Source organism: Sebastes umbrosus, chromosome 13 (assembly GCF_015220745.1).
Source record: "Sebastes umbrosus isolate fSebUmb1 chromosome 13, fSebUmb1.pri, whole genome shotgun sequence".
In the NCBI taxonomy this organism is placed as follows: domain Eukaryota; kingdom Metazoa; phylum Chordata; class Actinopteri; order Perciformes; family Sebastidae; genus Sebastes; species Sebastes umbrosus.
The window spans coordinates 17,511,836-17,530,868 of NC_051281.1; the positions used below are offsets into that span (position 1 = coordinate 17,511,836).

General features: G+C 39.2%; 1 long non-coding RNA gene across 1 annotated transcript; it reads right to left on the minus strand.

Annotated features, from left to right (window-relative positions):
- Positions 1-5,245: 5,245 nt before the first annotated feature.
- Positions 5,246-17,950, minus strand: LOC119500311. The gene is made up of 3 exons (XR_005209598.1): positions 17,940-17,950; positions 9,177-9,179; positions 5,246-5,319 (listed from the first exon to the last, which is right to left on the minus strand). It is a non-coding gene; the product is annotated as an uncharacterized LOC119500311 (long non-coding RNA).
- Between the last annotated feature and the right edge of the window lie 1,083 nt (positions 17,951-19,033).

A 19,033-nucleotide genomic window follows, 5' to 3' on the forward strand; every position in this document is an offset into this window, starting at 1 on the left:
TTATGTTTTCTGGTTTTATGTGATACCAGTATCTTCATTTTGGCTTTAAAACTCAACCTGCTTCATTCGTAAATTCGCAAGTCGCATAAATGCATTCAAGAAATTAGTGGCGTTAAAACGAGTTTGCGTTAACGCGTTATTATCGTGTTAACTTTGACAGCCCTATTCAATATATATATATTTTTATCATATCACTGCCTGCAATTATACTCTCCATTTACTGGGACTGCAAGTAAAAAGTCATCCGTTTTCAACCGGCGACTTGTTATTTTATATCTGCATTTGGATCTTCATGGGATTTCTTCATTCTGCTGATGTTCAGCAAGACAGATTTAATATGCTGTGCAATCCTTCAAGCTTTGCCCCTTCCCTCCTCCCAGGGCATCTAATGCAGCATAATGAATCAGTGGCAGATACTCTTAGATGAAGCCCGTGTCAACGTCGATGGTATGGATCTCTGAAACTTTCAGAAATGAGCCAAAACATGTCGTGCATTTGTATACTACCTCGGCGATCGTTATAAATGTCAGATGCATTTTCAAAGACGTGCACTGAGCTGACTAATTACTTAATGTCAATTGCTCAGAGCAACTAAAATAAATACCACACAACATGTCTGATGGTTAGGTAACTCTATGGTCATACACAAATGTCAGAATAATAAATGCAACATAAAATCAATAGGCTTAAGGGTGAGATTAGGTTTATCCTTTTTTCCTCATTCATACTTATTCATCTGCTAACAATTGCTTATTGTTCTATAAGTGTCTGTTCAATATAAAATACACTCAAACTACACTTGAATGTTATATATAGTTACGCATATTGTAGTTTTTGGTTATGCTATTATATACTAAGACAGAACTGTTTGACATTTTTAAAGCGGCAGTAGGCGAGATTGGAGCAAATATGATTTTAAAAAGTTATTTTTATGAAACGGTCACTATATCCTGACCGTAGTGCATGAGATGGGTAATCTGAAAGAAACCATGTGCCTCTCCAACAAAGCACACCACATTTTGTTTGTTTAAATACCTAATATTATTACCAAATATTGATTGATGTGATAACAAAATGTGTTGCTGATGTCAGATGATTGTATTGCTCAATTAAAGTGGCAGATCAATAAAACAGATGTGATGATTTCATGAGGGATGGTATCCGAGTCTCTCTCTCTTTCGAGGGCATAAGTTTGTGTACATGCACCCTGTCCGTCCCATTGTAACACGAAGCGACTTGTTTTTTCATGAAAATCCAGTCGTCAAGGAATTCTTTGATTTAGTTCAATACATTTTCTTGATGCTTTTTGATGACTGAAAAAAATACATTGTAAGGATTTGTCTCATTAGGGTAATAGGGTAATAATAAACTGATCCTGGACCCTGAACTGGTTTAAAATCTTCCAACAGCATTGATCCAAAACTTGAAAAACTGGCTGCTCTGCACCGCACATCCCCAGACAACCCAGCTGAACTTAAGGCAACGTTTGGCTGGTTACTTCAGTTTTTCATTCAGCACAGCAGACGGACATTCATCACAACTGTGCCGTCATGAACAGCAGGAGAATGGATCAATACAACCCAATTAGAAACACAGTATCTCTTGGATCAAAGGCCTACTCCGATCTTAGGAATCTGACTACTAGACAATACGTTAATATAGAACCCAGTTGTTCTTGTGACAGCGGCTTCGCATCCTTTGACACTCCACCACTGCCACTGCCAGAATACCAACAGTCTTTCATTGTTATTGCCCTTATGCAATCAATTTCAATCTAAGGCTAGTGGTCAATCACTCTCCAATGGCGGACACGCAGAGCCTGCAAATAAGAGTGGGGGGAGATAGGCTCAACAAAGCTCCTGGAGTCTGACGCCTCTTTGCTGTCTGAGGTCTGTTGTGCTGGGCTGAGCAGCCTAGAGCACAGGGGGTTGTAAACAACACAGCTGGGACAAACAAACCAAATCATGACACTCCTCGGCTCCTCTCTGGTTTAATCCTCCGCTAGCTCTGCACTGTATCTGCCAGAAACCATAATGATTTGGACTATTCTGGGTGCCTGGAAGATGTTCTGAAAATACATTGCAAGTCAAATTACCTGCGGGAATCGGTAAGACACAACACACCTGATGGCTTATAAACATAGATAAGACAAGATGGATGGGAACAGAAAGGCAACGTCGAGATCCAAACTGCGCTGTTACTGAAATGTCCAAGTAAGCGTGCTGATAGCATGTGTTTCATTTGCGTTTTCGCCTGTCCAGGCATGATTATGAAAAAGCAGAGGCAGCGAAAAAAAGTGTGAAACAGTGTGTATGTTTAGGGTTCATTTTCACCAACAAGGTCCAAGAGGCAGATTACAAAACAAAAATCCCTTCACTGCACTTGAGATTCATTTATCTCGCACAAAAGCAGCCCAACAATCAGGGTCTGTTATTGGCATTATTACCAATTACCTGTAAACTAACTTAAAGGGATAGTTTGGGTATTTTGAAGTGGGTTTGTATGAGGTACTTATCCATAATAGGTGTATTACTAGTAGATGACGATCGGCACAACCCCCAGTATCGAGAAACAGACAGAAGCACCGAAACCGGAGCAAAGCAATGTACTGCTGTGAACGTGGACCGCAGGCGATCCCGACCGACTTTACTGTATTTCAGAGGCTGTAGCAGATTCTAAAGCTAGAGTGAAGGAACAGATATCATATGAAACTAGAAAACCTAAGGAATTGGTCCCAATCATGCTAACTTGTCGGGAAGGAGGCTAAATAACGCTCCGAAGTTAGGCTAAATTTTGGCAAGGAAAAACTAGCATAGCTATATTTAAAGGGGTGCCTTGACCTTCAACCTTAAGATATGTGAATGAAAATGGGTTCTATGGGTACCTGCGAGTCTCCCCTTTACAGACATGCCCACTTTATGATAATCACATCTAGTTTTGGGCAAAAACCATGCAGTTTTTGAATACAGTATAAATGTGTTATTTTCATCTATTCCAAAATGGTGTTTGAATATTTCTGCAAACTGGGGTCCCTAAACAGTCTTGCAATTACTTAAATTGGGAATCACTGTAAAGCTGAGACTCTTGTGGATCTAATGAGCCCAACTGTATTCATTTGTGATGATGTTAGTCCCCATAGTGGCCATTTCATTGTATTGAGACCAATTTTTTAAACTGTATAAATTTACCTGTGGTGACCTCTAGGATAATCACAGCCTCATGAAACTTTACAGCCACAAACTAGAGACCTAGAGCATTCAGAGGATGGATGGCTTCCCTAGGTAGATTAACAATAAGGAGGTTTCTGAGCAGTTTTCAGAACAGAAGTGCTCGCCATCCAATCGCCGAAAAGTACAATTCTTGCAGAAATCAAATTAAATTATTGATAATTTTATCAATTCTCGAGTGGTAAAAAAAAAATGGTTAAACTTAGCACCAAGTCTGTGTAACAAATTGTATCAACCCAAAAATTGCTGCAACAACTTATGAGATATGAATGAACATGGGAATAACCATCATATCCTTCAATCATAATGTTTTAAACCCTTATACACTTTCATAGTTTATTTAAATCATGTTTATTTCTGATTAATGACTAGAACAACTTGACACACAATGCTGAGCATAGCATCTCAAATTAATCTCCAGGTTCCCAGCTTTCAGATGATGTTCACTTCTATGTGACATCTACTGCTGACCTGTCATCTCCGCCTAAACAGCCCTGCACCCCCCTAAAAAAGACAGAAACGTCTCTATTGTGGGTCTCAGAGGGTTGAGCCGGGCACTTGAATCTGCTGCTTCTTTCTGAACAATCAATCAAAAAGACTCCTTAAATTGCACCAGAATGCTGTAAACAAACACTTTCTACAGCTCCCTCTATTAATAAAATTACAGCATGCACTTCAGTATTGAAATTCAGCTCCTACGATATATTTACATTTTCAAAGCCCTCTCACCAGGGATATCCTCCGTGTATTGTCTCAGACGACAGCATCTCCCTTTCCTTTGCAAGAAACGTCAGGAAAAAAAGAAATCATTGCCTGCCTTTCTGTGCCTCAACAAAGGCCACCACAGAAAAGTTGATTGTGTATTTCACAGATGCACCCCAGCGAGAGAGTTTCGTATATGTTGCTTTACCCCAGGCACTGCACCAAACTGTTGGCATACTTCTCGAGATAAACACAAAACAAATCAGTTCCAATGCTCGGTGTGCAGCCAACTGCACATTTTGGATGTAATTAATTGTGTAAAATGTTTCCAATTTCTGTATCGAGAAAAGTTTGCTGTATGAATTGCACCCATTTATATCTATTAACCTTTATTTTGCCTATATTTTTTTACCTTAGTTTCACTATTCTGTCATAATCTTGGTACATGATGCAACTACGACTTAACTCTTGGACCTGTCATGTGTTGAGGTTGCATGTGTCTCATTGGGTGTGATAGCTAAATAATATTTTTTTTTTGTGCGCCTGCACCAGGCTAATAACTGGTCATGAATGTCAAACGGTACTTAATTGATACACTTGAGCATTTCTTAGTTTCAGGTGAAAGTCTTCTATCTGACACGCCCTGAAAACAAATCAAAAAGCTGTGAACGAGTCCAGAGGGGCCTGTGAATCTTCTTCTGATTAAAGTGAATTTCCATCAAGGAAGTGACACGCTCGGAGAATTCAACACTGCCAGTATGGAAGGGTCCAGGCACCTTGGGGACCCCAAGTCTAATTTGCTTCAAACCTAAAAGGCAGATAATAGTGCTGATCTGACAGCCAGCCAATTCCCAGCTCCCCTCATCAAGAATACATTCAATTTCAAACATCAAACTGCTTGCAACAAAAATGAAAAACCCTTTGAATGAATGAGAATTGGATGTGGGGGGAAAACCTTAAGGAATCCTTGATATACTTGACAAGTCTGAAACACTATTAGCGTCTGAGCTTATGTATGGTCCAAAATTTTAATTAGATCATGTTCTATTTGAAAATCACAAACTTATTCAAGTTTTGAAGAAAAAGCAAAAGGTACATTATTATTACATTTATTTATTTACGCATTTACGTAAAAAGGTGAGACCGAGAGCCAAAGTTTTACCGTCATCTTATGCTAAGGACTTTTCAACTGACATGTATTCCTTTGGCTAAACCATAGACTGTATATAAGAAGTGGAAGTAGTCACCATGACGACACCTATTGGTTTGTGGACTGCTGTTTTGAAGCCTTGAATTTTTGCGTTTTGACCGTCACCATCTTGTTTTTTGGCCGTTGCTATCTTGGTTTTCTGCAACTAGAAGTGACGTGAGAGGGTGTAGCTAAGTACAACTGCATTTTTAGGCGACCAAATAGGTTATAATTAACTTTCATGAATTGAAAACACACTGTGAAAGGGTTAAAGTCGTAAGACGAAAACACGGAAAACTCCCAGACAGAACAAGGCTGTGGTAGCGACCTGTCAATCACAAGGTAGCCACGCACTAAAGCATACCCTGCTTTATGGTCTATTTTGCTCTTAATAGGACCATAATTTACTAAATGAACATCATGCTGTATTGAAGAAGACTTGAAACTAGCGATTGAGACCATAAACTCATGTTTACAATGTTTACTGAGGTAATAAATCAAGTGAGAAGTAGGATCATTTTCTCATAGACTTCTATACAATCAGACTTCTTTTTGCAACCAGAGGAGTCGCCCCCTGCTGGCTATTAGAGAGAATGCAAGTTTAAGGCACTTCAGCGTCCTGGAGGTTACCCATTGTGCTAACAGGCAAGTTTCCATGTAGTAAATTTTCGGGCTATCCTCGACCAAATAAATTCTTAGTCGACTAACACTCATACGATTTTGTCGACTATTCAATCAGTTGGTTTAATCGACAGATCTGTGAAACTGAGTTTCTCCACAAAGAATTACACAAAAGCACCACTTTATATTTTGTGTTTAACAGAGATATGCTCATACGTGTTTTGGAAATAAGTCATTCGAAATGAAAAAAACATTTAAAAACGATTAATCGACAAAAGAAAAATCGACTAAGAGGGGCCAGCCCTTGTAAATATACTGGAGGTGTTGCATGACATTTACATTTAAGAGTAAATGGTATGCATCGTATTCCTATAGAACAATAATAATACACAAAACATTTCTTAATTAATACAAACAACGCAAACGTATGTGTTTGCTATAGTTAAAACTATTGTGCATTAGATAATTATAGTTTGGTGCTTGTAATGACACTGGAATAATATTTTCTAATTCAAAATATACTCACAAGCAATAAGTTCATGTATGTGAATACAGAGATACTGATTGGTATATTGGCTCTGACATCGTCACTCCCTGCAGTCTTACACGGAGACACCAAGGTGGCTATAATAAATCCCTTTGCAAGCCTTTGCCGCAGTGTTACTGTATGGTGTTCAAACTAAACGCTAAGTAATTTTTAGAAGCCACTCAAAGTCAATTACCGTAGCTCACAAGGTTTGCTCCATTCTGTGTTTCTTGTGTTATAGCTATGGTGTTGTGTTATGTTTAGGCAACCACTTGGTTATGGTATTGTGGGCTTAAAAACATTAATATGAAACTATGAAACACACTGCTATTGCAAATTAGATGTAAATGAATATAACTGGCTGGAGAAAGGGTTTGGATCATACTGTAGGTGAAATCAATGCTGGTGCAGTCAAAGACAAAAAAAATGATGTAATTCAAGGGCGAGAAGATAATGGAATTAAAAAGTAAAATGGTACATTAATCGACTTCTGTCCGTAGCCAAGAAATTGCTCCAACAGCAATCGACAGATTTCTGGCAGTTTACCGTGGCCTGTAATTGAAATAAATAAGGCAGCCAGTAAACCAGCTAATTAAAGAGGAGAATCAATGGGTCAGAGCAGAGATCTAATGAGGAAGCCGGGAACATCTTAATGGAAATCTCTAACAATATCATGCTTGGCCATTTTGGACAGTGAGGTTTGAAGCCATATCAAGTATCAGCACCTATTAAGGTCATTTTGTGCCATGAGGCAGGAATAACCTTAAACATATCCCATGTTTAACTTGAGGCTGTGGTGGAAGTTTGGTTGAGTGATTGCTATAATATATAGTCATCTCTAAATGATGGCATGGAGATGAGGATATGTGTTATTTCCTCCCCGTGGCCTTGGTACATCAACTACAAACATTAGTGAGAATAGAGCAGAGCCACGTTCCCAGGTAGTTGTTGGTTTTTGGTTTGCTGTGTTAATGTATTTGGCATTCAGTTGGGCAAGGGTGTGATATAATTTCTTAAAGTTCAACCTCAGCTCCTATAATAAGTCTATAATAACAGTGTAGCCAAAATAGAGATACTCTGACCCTTAAGGACAAAAATGTTCTTATTATACCACATTTTTTTATCTCACGGCTATTACAGCAAAACACCTTGCATTCTATTATATCAGGCTTTCAATCTAGCGCCCTGGCTTCAAAGTTGCACTTTTTTTACTATCGTCCATCAAATTAATCCATTTTCTCATGTTTGCCCTATGGGGCAAATACATGCTATTTTCCTGGTTTCCATTAGGGGCATTGCTGCTGTATTATACCCCGTTACACCGGGGAGTCAACCAGGGTTGAACCAGGGTTGATTGTGTGTTTGAAAGGTTTAACCAACGCTGACCGACTCAGCTTCTCGACCCAGGTCGAGAGGTGGGTCAGACCAGAGAGACTCAAGACGCAATTATCACAGGTTGCCGTAGCTCAAACAAACGGTGCGATGGCAGCAGGAAGGTTTTCAGACACACCGGAGGTGAACGACGGACAAGAACAACTCGGATATGTGACAAGACTTTGAGGTGCTGGAGCTCCTGGCCGTCCGCGCTGAGGAAGAAATTAAGCGGCGCACTGCAGTGTTTGAGGCAATGCATCAAAATCAATGTTGTTGCTAATCATTGACATATCCCAGACTGTGAAAATAAATTCCCCCTTGCATTTAGTATACAGAAAATAATTCAATTTATTTTTACATAAAAAAATAACAGTAGCATCATGTTAAAAAACTGAAATTTAAAAGGATAAAATTCTGAAAATGAAGGAATATTTAGTAGTTATGATTAGGACTGAAGTTGGTTAAAAGATTTAACTCAGTGAAAGTATTAAAATAATATTATTAATATCTAATATTTTTGTTCGTTTTTGACATTTTTGTTTTCTAAGGACATCAGATCCTCTCTTTTTAAAGTGAGGCACAAGGGTTGATATTTCTGATCTATTTTTAACAAGTAATAAGCAGTTTTTAATAATTTGGACATGAGGCGTGACTTATGACAGATAGTATCTGACTTTTAAAATTGCGATGGCTTTTGATGTCTTTTTATTTAATTGCCTTTTGTAAGTCTGTTTGAGAGCAGTGAAATCAGCCCTGCATTGATAACCACTAATTTTACTTCACTGCAATAGGGTACATAAACCTTTAGTGAGCCTCACACGGAGTGTGTTTGGCCTCAAGTTAACATTATACCTATTTTCTTTTCTTGTCACAGGACTTTTCCACTGCAACTTTGCCTGTAGCCATCGTTTTATTTTGAATATTGATCTCTATTTTAATTTGTTGTTTTTTTCTCCTTTTGTTGTATTTAATAGATGTGCTATTGTAGCTTTGTTTTCACACTGTGTGCTACTTTTGTACTATTGAATTTGTGCCAAATCTTTTTTTTTTATATCAATTTTCATTACAGGGTGTTGTTAGCAGATGTCACTGAGAGCCTGTTAAATGAGTGTGGCCTTCCTCCTCCCTGCACTTGGTGGTAATTGAGTGCACATTTACCTCCTGTTGGTTTCCTCTGTGTCTGTGTGTTTATGTGTGTTATTTAGGTGTTAGTGGCGGTCTTCCGGCTTCTCGCGGCCTGAGGTAACCACAGGTCCATCTGGATTTTATAGCTTTTGTAAAATTATTTATACTTTTTATGTAAAACTAGCACTGACCAGTACTTATTTGGTACCTTCACCGAGACAAATATGTATAAGTGCTGTAATTATAGTGGAAAACAGTCTCCTGTTCATCCTTTAACTAAAATTTTAATAATTGTAATTAAGGGTCTTGTTATGTAGCCTGCCGTACCAATCCTATCCTAAACTAAAATCCACATCCACAAACTTACTCTGCTTCTCTCTCTTTTGCTCAGTTACAGCAAGATGACGTGAACCCGCTCAGTTCACGCTCCATTACCGCGACGGCGCTGTCACAGAGGTCACAGCTCATTAATTCAAAGCCTGTATGACTGCTACTGGGTTGATGGAGGTTAAGACAGAGGCTCTTCATCTGCAGGAGAATAGATGGACCTTGTAAGAGATGCTATACGCCTATATACTAGATTCCATTATTGTGTACCGTTCTTAAAGGTGAATGCAAACTAAAATAATGCTCACCTGTTTGATGAGCAGCTATTGCTTGTGGTGAAAATCTCTACCTTTTTGTTTTCTCAGTCACCCTGAAACAAAACATTGGAGATGCACTTATGCAGCTTTCGATGCGCCTGGAACACAATCCACCCACTAATTCATCAATAAGCTCCCCAAGCCTCCTGTTTTCATGTAATCCCACGCATTTCTATAGTTCTTCTTTGATTTCCTCTGTTCTTTTATAAGGAAATGCACGCATAAAGCCCTTGAAATCTCTACATTGACATGCCATATGTAGAGTGAGTCCACTGTGTAAAGAGTGCAGTATATTTTCTAGCCATGACAAACTTTACTGTAGTCTTCACAATGTTTGGCCCAATGCACTGTGATAGCTGTCTCTCTGGTGGGCAAGTAACTTAAGTCCTTTCAGAACTTAGTCTGGCAGCATCGTCAAGTTTCTTGTCAAAACTGTCAACGAACAGTAAATCCCAACCAGACTGCTACGAGCACTCTTTGGATCACATTAGCAGAAAGGCTGGTTCTTACATCTAGGACAAAGGGCATGCCAGTAGTTGTGTGTGTGTACCACAGGAGATCTTTCCAATCTACATTCAGAGCTGCCTCGCAGCCATTATGAAATGTGGTGGTTCAGAGAGCTGTTGCTGAAAGGAAATATTAGTTTATTTCTGACAAATGGTACGTCTTTAGCAGCAGCCAGTGATGTGCGTGTCATCCAGAGTTAGCCCCAGCTGTCTCATTTGACATTGCCTGCAGGAGTACGAGTGTCAAGTGTGATGTTCAGACAAGTGGGGTCAAACCATCAATTCTCCAGACTGAAGATGGTGACAGATAATTGCTCGCAGCTCTACTTTGTAAACTTTCAGAGGATGGAGCTGAAATATTATGCTAATTCAGACAGAGTAATTAGGAGACATAGTAATCTAATATTAGCTCAGAGGAGAATTGCTCTGCGATGACAAATTATATGATTCGTTGGCCACAGTAGAACTGTAAACATAGAGTATTGCAAATGTTAATACCTGTCTTCAGCAGTATGCATTTACATGTAGAATTATGTTGAATTACATATATAATTTGAGGATCAGTGAAGACTAAAAATGGCCGGAGCATTAAGCAAAATGTTGCTTAATTATAGCTGGCGAATGGAGAGATGGTTTTATAAATCACTGAGGTCGCCTGCTTCCCACCCACAGTGCCCACAACAGTACATAAGATGCCGTGTTACAAGACCACTTCTTTTCCCCTTTGAGGCGATTTATTAATTAATGAGACACTGCTAAGAGGCTCGTGTCTTTCTCCTCTCAGTTGGTTTCCTCGGAGAAAATCGATGTGTCATTTGAGCTGTCAGTAAATCTCTCCTGCCACTAGGTTTTATTTCCCAGAGACCTCTGTATCAAATATTTCATACAGTGTGCAGAAATACAAAGGGACAATGTCAGATGATGAGATTACATCCCCACACACAGATGGTCGCAGGACCGTGGCACACGTTTCAAAGAACTCTCACTTCTTATGCTGCTTAAAGGAATAATACATCAGTCTTCATCCCTTAATGGTATACAAGCAACAAGTATGGTGCATGGTGAAAAATCTGTCAATTCTCACTAAGGCAGCCTATCTGGAGCACCCCAGATTGACAATACATTGTCAAAACCATAGACTGTAAAAAAAATATGGACAAAATCTTAGGTTTGTGAAAGGCCGTTGTGAAGCTCAAAGTGGGTGGCTCCAGCCATCGGCATCTTGGCAGTAACGACCCAGCCTAATGGTGCGTTTCGTTTTAACTGGGAAGTCAGAATTTTCCCAGACATTTCAACTGGAATGCCCCCTGAAGTCGGATTTCCAATTCGGAAAGTCGAACGAACCTCACCAACCCCAACCTCAAAATCCAAGATGGCTGCTCCGTGCATAAACAGTAAAAAAAGACGTAGTAAATACTGTTTATTAGCACTTTTGTCTTATTTGTGTCTCATTAAATCAGTCGTACACACAGTACTGTCCAACTTCTATTTGTGGACATGTTGCTAATAAAAATACCAGCGTAATATGTTGTTATCAACTGGTATTGCTAACAATGGCTAACCTGGCTGGAGCAAACCCCATTAAGTTTTCCGACTCGTTGTACTGGAACATGGTCAACACGGGTGGGTCATTTCCAGCTCCAACCTCTGATTTCCAAGGTAAATGTAATGCAGTATAACTCAAGGCTAATCAAAAAAAGGGCAAAGAGGTGGATCGTCGGCGTATGGGTGACGCAGCAGAGCAGACAGCCACCTGTCACTCAAAGCGGCCATGCCGAACTTTAAGCCTTAATATACCGTACTTTAAATGGGTGAGTTGTATAAAAATTCACCCCCATACAGTTGTCATGAATGGGGGATTTTAGCTATAGAGACTAAAACCGTTTTTTTGTACCAGGCTGTAACATGTTTATTTCTGCTGTAAAGTCGGACATTTTAACATTGGGGTCTATGGGGATTTTGGAGCCAGCCTCAAGTGGCCAAAGAACTGCAGTTTTTGGCACTTCCGCGTTGGCTTCAGTTCTCAGCTCCGGAGGTTGCCGCTTGGACAAAACTCACTGTCAAACCAATACCATCATGAGGAGTAGACTTGAATGGGTCATGTTACCTCGGTTGACCTCGCTTCACAACTCTCCTCCAAACCCACATCAGGCAGTGCTCAGCGTTGATGAGCCAGAGAGGGAGACTAAAATAAAGCAGCTATAACCACTATGAGCAACTAAATGTGTCTCAATCTATTTATCACGGCAGCCAACAATAAAATCAATGGAGCATTCGTTGACTTGATGTTGTCAGTGTGACATCCTCATACATTATTGTCCATGAATGCAGAACTTCAAACATTTAACACCAGAAGGAGTTTTTCTTCAAGCGGACGTCATCCAGTATGTGTTTGGAGAGAATATGTTCTTTGGGGGGAAATGAGTTATGCTCAGAACTAAAATGAAAGCTTTGGCTCTCTTCGATTGAACATAACTCTAGCGGTGAAATGCCTTAAGTGAGATAAGGCTAAGCCTATGTTTCATGTTGCCATTATAAAACATAAGAATGGGCTGAAAAGACTCAACTGCAATCTTTTGTCTTCTTTGTCTTTTGGAAATAAATACATATTTCTCTAAAAAAAACATCTTGCGGGCACACAATGCCACACAGTGCTCTGTCATTTATCTGACATTTCAGTGTTGTTGTTGGCTATGACTTAAGGGTGTAACTGAGGACAAATGTAAGGTGAGGATGGGTGAGGAGTAAGGATGCGTCAGCCTATGTGCTATTCTTGTAAAAGTGTGAATATGCTTTCAGTAAACAGAAAACTAAACAGACAATGTGATATACTGTTGTAATCACGCGCCAGTTGTTAATAAAGCTGATGTTTCAACAGTAAATAAATATGAAACGGTGATTGAGGTATAGACGGCAGCCTCCATCTCATCATAGCAATAGTTTATCAAATGTAATGCCGTATTTACCGTAAACCAATTTACTTTTAATTAGGATCTTCACTTCAAAGTATTCTTTCTCTTCTTTTTTTAAGGAGGAAATACATTAAAGGGATTTCTGTATTGGCTTTCACTTGATCCACCATCTGCCATTCAGAAACTCTCTGACAACATTCGCTGTATTTGTTCAGGAAACAGCCTGCTTCCTGTTTTGTGTTATACAGTAATCCACCAGATTTCCCCCACAAAACCCAGTCTGGTGGCAAATTACTGTAAAAATGCTGTGTGTGTAGGCCATTTTCTTGTGGTTTAAAATGCTATGCAGTACAAGCTGACCATTCACAAAGAGCTAATTTACTGTGTAGTGAGGCGCAGCTGAATTTCACAGTAATGGCTGTGACCTGTGGCTGTTGAACCACCTGCTGTGCTGCCCTTTGTTGATTTGTTGTTATGTGAAAAAACAATTTATAGGACTACTTATTGCACTCACTGTTTAGGTCACTTCTAGCAATGTAATGGTGATATATCCAACACGTCTTCCAAACATAAAGACATAATAGGCTACAATGTTTGTTATTGCCTTCAAAAATAACATATATGACTGTTTTCTGACCTGGAAGAACAGATTGACAATGTCTCTAAAACTGCTACAAATGACTGTTACAAGAACGATTCATATGATAATTTTCTGATCTGCCACCAAGGCTAAGGTTTGGTTCAGGTTAGCAAATAAAAATACTTGGTTAAAGTAAGGAAAAGATCATGTTTTAGGTTAAAAAAAGAGAGATCTCTCACCTGACTCTGTAGTTCCCCTCAGCTCATTGCTCTCATCAGAAGCAGCAGGCAGTTGTTTCGCTGAAAAAGTTTGAACGAAAGGTGCAGTGTGTAGAATTCATTGAAATCTAGCGCTGAGGTTGCAGATTGCAACCAACTGAAACTTCTCCTGTGTGCCAAGCGTGTAGGAGAACTATGGTTGGCTTATTAATTAGGGCTGTCAAAGTTAATGGGATAATAACACGTTAACGTAAATTAGTTTTAACGCCACTAATTTCTTTAACGCATATAATGCAACTTGCAATTTTAGGTTGTAGTGGGCTCAGTTTTAAAGCTAGAGTGAAGATATGAAACTAGAAAACCTAAGGAATCCATTGGTATACATGTCATACTAAGTGATACACCTACTATGGATAAGTTCCCCTTACAACCCCACTTCAAAACACCCAAACTATCCCTTTAACCCTCTCAGACCCGCGATCCCGACCACCTTTACTGTTTTTCAGAGGCTGTAGCAGATTCTAAAGCTAGAGTGAAGGAACAGATATCATACAAAACTAGAAAAACCTAAGGAATCCATTGGTGCCAAACATGTCATGCTACCTTGTCGGGAAGGAGGTTAAATAACTCTCCAAACTTGTGCTAAATTTTGGCGAGGAAAATCATGTGTGTGAATAAAAATGGGTTACGAGTCTCCCCTTTACAGACATGCCCACTTTATGATAATCACATGCAGTTTGGGGCAAGTCATAGTCAAGTCAGCACACTGACACACTGACAGCTGTTGTTGCCTGCTGGGCTTCAGTTTGCCATGTTATGATTTGAGCATATTTTTCATGCTAAATGCAGTACCTGTGAGGGTTTCTGGACAATATTTGTCATTGTTTTGTGTTGGTAATTGATTTCAAATAATACATATATACATACATTTGCATAAAGCAGCATATTTTTTAGTATTAAATAATTGACAAAATCTCCCTTTAAGGTACATTTTGAACAGATAAAAAAAATGTGTGATTAATTTGTGATTAATCACACTTAATTATGGACAATCATGCGATTAATCATGATTAAATATTTTAATCGATTAACAGCCTTTATTAATATTATATTCCATTTCTGCCAATAGATCCCCCTGAATGCTACACACTGTTCCTTTAACCCAACCGTACTTTACAGTACATCACATATATGTCTATCTATTAGCTGTATGCTAATACATATGCTTAAGTAGGTTAGTTCTGATCGCATAACACACACATGAAATGAGATATTCATATCTTTGCACACCAGAAAAAAACACAAAAGTTGGAATAGCACCCGATAGTGTCGTAGTGCCACTGTTCATGAAGAGGACCAAAAGTACCAGATGGTACATTTTGGATAGTTCACACCGTATAATACTGACGGAATACACACAGATGTTTCACTACCATTTGCCCTGTGTGGCCTTTCGACATCCCAAACCCAAGAGATAGTAGCCAATTTCATTGCCATCCCAGCTTCTCTAAATCCATAAAAAGACATTATGCTCTTCCGTAGTGCAATTTGGACAGAAAACACAAAAAAGACAGCTGCTACACTACAGGTATGTCCAGAAAAGCATCATTTGATGTGGTTGACAAAAGAAAAAAAAATCCCAAATACAGTGAAACTCTGTAGTTGGACAGACTAGATATCGCAGTCCCCTCAGTAACTACCCTGAAATTGACTCTCAGACTGCTGGGCCAAAAAACTGTGGAACAGTTGGTGCTTCAACATCTGCAGTGCTGAAACCTCTGCCAGTTCTATCTTATTGCCCGGCCTACTGGAAATTAGTTGAGCAAAAAAGATTGGAGAGGTTTTTAAGCCAAAGGGAACTTTGACTCCCCAAGGACGGCAAGTGAGAGACAGGTGACAGTAGGGGTGAGTGAAAAATAGGACACAGATTGGTAGCTGTGAAATGGTGTGGTTAAAGACATTTCATGTGATTTAGCAGCCCAGTATATAACCACAGCAGTGCTCTCTCTTGCACATGATGCCTTTGGGGCTCTACTTGGCACTGCAGCTCCTCACGACCATACACAAACTGGCCTATATTTCATAAGGACATATTTTTTGGGGAGATTTATACATCAAGATCCACATATAACTTGCAATTATACATTTGATGTGTTATATAGTAATTAGCCTACATAGTATTTCTTGTGAAAAGGTTATATGATTGAAACATCTTTAATTTTTAAAGGTATAGTTCAGGTGTTTTGAAGTGTGATTGTATGAGGTATGATACTTAGTACTTAGACTTTTCTGTATACTTGTCAGTATTAGCCAAGTATACTTAAGTATACTTTTGTTAAGTATATCTCTGATAAGTAGATAAAAAGTAAACTGAAATTATACTCTCTTATTTTAAGTTTAAAAGAAGTATACTAATAGCACACTTGAATAAACTTCTTTTTGGTAAGTGAAGTCTGTATTACTAGCAAGAATGATCTACTTACTAGTATAATTATCAGCCTACTAACTCCAATAAATCACTAGGGTCCATCTTGACATCACAACAGATCAGGTGTGTGTGTGTACAGTGTGTAAAGCAGGCGAGAAGAGATTGTTTCCTAATCTCGAACGGACATTCTTTGAATTCAGTCCGTGTCTCGCTTCACAAGCCACACAGTCAGCAAGTGTTCTGGCACAAAAGATTGTGATTAAGCTCCTTGTGAAAACTCCTCATCAACCTGCTCAGAAAATTAATTGTTTTTCATGGCTAATTCAAAAGTGCATTAGCATAAATTGACAGCTGCGGTGTGCCATATGCATACGTAAAATTGGAGTTCACACCGCGGTCGGGCACGATCCCTGAGATAGAGCTGCGGTTAACTCACAGAGGTCAGCTGAAGGAGCAGACCCCCGTCAGAGTGAATGCCAGCAGTGGATTGCAGCCTCAGCAGCACGGCTGACACAGGCTTTTTTGTGTCTGTTAGCAGAATTAAACAATCCCCTGAGACATAACATCAACACACACAAGGTCCCTTCTGAATATTCAGTTAGCCCCTACAACAAGTACTAAGAGGAGCTAACCAGGTTTCTGTAAGATAAGTCACACCCCGATAACCATGAAAGTACTTGTATTAAAAGACTCTTCACGCAAAAAAACAAATTGATAGCTACTAAATTGTGGCCGTCATGAGTGCCACGTATGACTCTGTAGTTATAAGCGGGCACAGTTGGGGCTGGGTAATTACTATCAGGACAAGAGTGTGTTCAGGACTTGCGTTGATTAAGTGTTTGAGGCCATCTGCAGAGAATTGGGGGCTATTAAATTTTGATGAAACCAACAACAGCAGCCAAACCTCCGTGAAGAATGACTCACACTCAAGCTCATACATCCTCTTTCTCTGAAATCCTCGACAAAGTATCAACAATAATTGCACCGGGGAAACCAACACGTTTAAGCGCGCACAAACAGACTCCCATCAGTCCGATCCTCAAAGGAATCATGGCTTATTGATTATCGTGTTAGCTTCTGGTTGTTACTCAGAGGAAAGGGAGAGCATCCAGACAATGAATGGGCAGATAATATAGCCGTTGTGTCCTATATCATCTCCGCTAATCCGGGGAGAGGAGGGCAATAACTGTTCACAATAAAAGGTCAGTTTTGCATATGCCTGAGCTGAAAAATACCAGTCATGGGTTAAGGGGCTAGTAAAATGAATCATTTCTAGCCATGGAGGAAGAGAGAGCGACAGAGAAAGAGAGAAAGAGAGAGCAAGGCCAAACTTTGAATACAGATTAGAGACGAATAGGTCCACGAGATGTGAACAAAACAATCAAGCAGAAAGCCCAACACTTCTAGCAATGAACACTTTTGTTTCTTAACTAGAGTCTGCATTTGAATGACTTGAGACAACTGGCATCTGCAAAGAGACAGGCGTTCATTTCCCATGGCAACAACTAATGAACTAATATTCTCTCATCACCTCATAGCAAATGTAATACAATGACATGTCCCCAAACAACATGGCCTATTGAAATATTTAATAACCTGAGCGTGCCATCAGATGTTATGTTATTATTAGACTATTCTTGAATAAAAATTTGACTATTTCACCATTTGTTGAATTTAATGAAGTGACTACTTTTCATCTCCATTTTTGGGTGAAAAATAAGTGTTGATATACCACGGCGAAGTTGGTTTTGAGTGAGATATTTGACAGACATTCAATCTGGACCCAGCGGCGTCTTCTTATTCATCCAATGTTGGAAGTGGGAGGATGGTTAGCTCACCTCCCAGACCTTGCGTTTAACTGCTGGGGGCTGATTTAGGGATCATTACAACACTAAAAATGTGCTTTTTCAATACTTTCATGCTGACTTCCCAATATGAGTGTATATTATCATTAAAAATGAGGGCTGTCAATCAATCAAAAAATATTTAATTGTGATTAACCGCATGATTGTCCATTTTTAATCGTGATTAATCTTAATTAATTAATAGATTTTTTATCTGCTCAAAATGTATCTTAAAGGGAGATTTTGTCAAGTATTTAATACTCAAATATGCTGCTTTATGCAAATGTATGTATATTTATTATTGGAAATCAATTAACAACACAAAATAATGACAAATATCATCCAGAAACCCTCATAGGTACTGCATTTAGCATAAAGATATGCTCAAATCATAACATGGCAAACTCAAGCCCAACAGGCAACAACAGCTGTCAGTGTGTCAGTGTGCTGACTTGACTATGACTTGCAACAAACTGCATGTGATTATCATAAAGTGGGCATGTCTGCAAAGGGGAGACTCGTGGGTACCCATAGAACCCATTTACATTCACATATCTTGAGGTCAGAGGTCAAGGGACCCCTTTGAAAATGGCCATGCCAGTTTTTCCTCGCCAAAATTTAGCCCAAATTTGGAGCATTATTTAGCCTCCTTCCCGACAAGCTAGTATGACACGGTACCAATGGATTCTTTAGGTTTTTCTAGTTGCATACTATATCTGAATATTCACTCTACCTCTAAAACTGAACCTGCTATAGCCTCTGAAAGACAGTAAAGTCAGTCGGATCTCCGAGGGTTAAACGCGAGGGCTGGGAGGTGAGCTAACTATCCTCCGACTTCAAACAACGGGTGAAACTGACTAAGAAGTTGCCGCTGTGTCTGGAGTGAATGTCTGTCGTATACATCTTATAACTAATTTCACCACGGTTAACTATCCAAAAAGCCAATGGGATTTTTTCATTGGGTTTTGGATTATTGCAGAAAATAAGCTCTGTGGCAAACAAACGTTTATGACAGGCTACTTATAATTTTTTACGACAAGATAATGAACCCCACTTTTATGATTTTTTTAAGTGTAATGCAATCGGCAGAAGTAAAAAGCTAACGTTTAAGGTTATAAACGAACTATACCACGGTCG